Source organism: Macrobrachium nipponense, chromosome 4 (genome assembly GCF_015104395.2).
Source record: "Macrobrachium nipponense isolate FS-2020 chromosome 4, ASM1510439v2, whole genome shotgun sequence".
NCBI lineage: Eukaryota > Metazoa > Arthropoda > Malacostraca > Decapoda > Palaemonidae > Macrobrachium > Macrobrachium nipponense.
Genome location: NC_061100.1, coordinates 21,888,186 through 21,891,499, shown reverse-complemented (window position 1 = coordinate 21,891,499; position 3,314 = coordinate 21,888,186).

Sequence of the window (3,314 nt, the reverse complement as noted above, 5' to 3'; positions counted from 1 at the left end):
GAGGAGGGCCGTTCTAGAGGCTTTGTGAAAAAAAAAATTTGCCACCAGATGGCGAATGATGACTTGGTATAGATTCAGTCATCTGTGACTTTGCGACATTTTCCGAAGAGGATGTCTTTCTTTTCCTATTTTCAGCTTTATTTTCTGAAGACGTCTACAATTTATCTGCATTGCTCGGTGGAAGAGGGATCTATGTACGTAGTCGGTATGTGTCTGCGAGGTGAAATTGGTGTGACAGATGAGAATTTGTGAAATAATGTCATGCAAAAAAGGACAAAATAATCAGGCCATCGATGGAGATATATATATATATATATATATATATATATATATATATATATATTATATATATATATATAGAGAGAGAGAGAGAGAGAGAGAGAGAGAGAGAGAGAGAGAGAGAGAGAGAGAGAGAGATCGTAGGAGAGACATATACTCACTGAAAGATAGAACAAACAGATATCGAGAGAGAGAGAGATAGACATAACAAATAGTCATCGAAAGAGAGAGAGGTGAGAGAGAGACAGAGACAGCTAGACGACAAAAACAGAACAAACAGACATCGTGACAGAGAGAGAGAGAGAGAATTATATTTTTCCCAAGGGTCATCCCTCCAGGTATTTTTGGGGTGTGTACAGAACTAACGAGTGACACCTGCCTAGCGCGGTTTATATCCTGTCCGATTCGTTTAAGCTGTCAGCCAGTGCTGATTTGATCTTTGTACTTTTGAATGTCGCTCTGTCGACCTGTGGCCAGTCCTCCTACAGGTCGGCTGTTTTTTATCTTCTCTCTCTCTGGCATAAGGTCAGCTAATTCCAAAACAACAAAAATATTCTCTCGGTGAATCCAAATATCTATCCACTCTTGTTAAGCTGTAGAAGATTATTAAAAAATATTAGGTTCATTTATAAATTCAGCATGGTTTTTTAACTTTTTTTTTTTTTTTTTTTTTTTAACTTGGCAAGATCTGGTACTTTGAAATTCAGCTTTTATAAGTAATGTGCTATCCCACATTCTAAGTGGTTAAGTCTAAGAGAAATTCTTTTAAGATTACAAGTGTCCTTTAAGTTTCTTAAGGGACTGTGAAAGCTGATGCTAGGGTTTCATCTCCTTAGATTCAAATTGTGTTTAGAAAGTAGTAATATATTAATATAATAATATAATAATAGTAATGTTCTTTAAGACCCATAATAATATACTGATGGTATCAGTAGTAAAATTTTTATAAAACTGCTACCATCAGTATATTATTGTGGACCTTAAAGAACATTACCTGTGCCCTCGTAATTGATAATTCTACCCAATAATAATAATAATAATAATAATAATAATAATAATAATATAATAATAATAATAATAATAATAATAATATGGAAGGAGGCCTTCTCTGTGGGCAGTAGCATTGAATATAATAATAATAATAATAATAATAATAATAATAATAATAATAATAATAATAATAATAATAATAGCTTTACATCTGCAGAGATGAACAATGTAGAAAATACAGTACACAAATTAAGACGCACTGGGTAAGAAGTTACAATAGTAAACGGATGGAACCAAACAATTGCTCGGTGGAATAATAATAAGAATAATAATAATAATAATAATAATAATAATAATAATAATAATAATAATAATAATAAATAATAATAATGTTTTGTTAAAGAAGATGGCAGCATCAGTGGGACTGATTTTCTAAATGGTCTTTTCAATTCTTCTTATTCTCTTCTCATCTGGGCTGACATTTGCTAATAGCTGGCCGATATCAGAATTGAAAAGACCATATATAAAATCAGATCCACCGATGCCTCCATCCTCTTTAACAAGATATCTTTGAGAGAGGGTCTCCAACCTTCAAATAATAATAATGGTCATTTGTTTAAAATTCCCAATGGAGGTTGAGATTGAAAATTAATATACGTTATTCCCTGAGTGCTCGTATTCACTTTGTCTTTTTCGGATTTTCGATTTGGTAAAAAGAAAAAAAAAAAAAAAAAAACTGACATTTGTTCAAATTTGTTCCCGTCGAAATTCATTTATTATATATTCTTCATGAATTAAAAAATACTTAAAAAAATTTCAAATTTGTTCCCGTCGAAATTCATTTATTATATAATATTCTTCATGAATTTTAATGATTCTCATGATATTTCCAAGAATATTTTTTTAATGACTACGTCTGTGGTTTTAATGAATATAGTTATTTATCTCTATTCCATGTATATTTTCGTGTATATTGATTTAATTCATGTTTGATTACCTTAACATAATATATCTGCTGAACACAGGATATGATAGACTTATATTATTGCAATATATTAATTATTGATTTATATTGACATATTATAGCAATTGTTGTAGGAATGAATGCTTGCTGTAAATGACACAAAACGATTTTCATGTATAAGTGACATGTCATATCGAAATGCTTGATTAGAATAAAATCAGGTAATAATGTGTCTAGTCATAACATATAATAGGCATATGTATATATATAATATATGTATATATATATATATATATATCTATATATATATATATATATATATATATATATATATATATTATAGCGTATCCAAAGAAGAATAAAGAATTTGAGAAGTTTAGAGGGTATTGTGGCTATTACAATTGCATAAGTATCTGGTAAAAATGAAAAGCAGATTCTACATATATATATATATATATATATATATATATATATATATATATATATATATATATATATATATATATATATATATATATATATATATATCTATATATATATAAAGTACACAAATTTGATTTATGATAGATAATTGAAAAACCAAGCAAATACATTGCCAATCTATCTAAAAATGAATTCAAATTTATGGGAAACTTGCGAAAATAGGGAATTATAATATTCAGACAGGATTTGCGACCAATCACAGAATCACAGAACGAAGAGATCTCGCTCCACCACGAGACTCAATTGATCAGAATCGAAGGAAATGAAAGAAACAGTCAGAGGAAGGGGAAGAGGGGCCTGTACCCCGTAGCTCTTCCCCTGACCCCCGTGTAACCCCTGCCCCTTAGCATAGGTCGTGGGGTACCACCACCACCACCACCACCACCAGTATACCGCTTATAGTGCCCGTGAAGAGCCGTCCATCAAGGTGGGTGGTCCACGAAGCGGAGAGTAAACAGAGTGGAAGAAGATCGCGGCTCTGAGGCCGGCGTCTTGGGTGGTCTCGGGACCACACACGCTCCGAGGACCCCGGGTCGTTCGCTTCGCCCGAACATCGCTCGCGTTGCGCACCTCCTCGTCCCGCGAGGGCGCTCTCGCG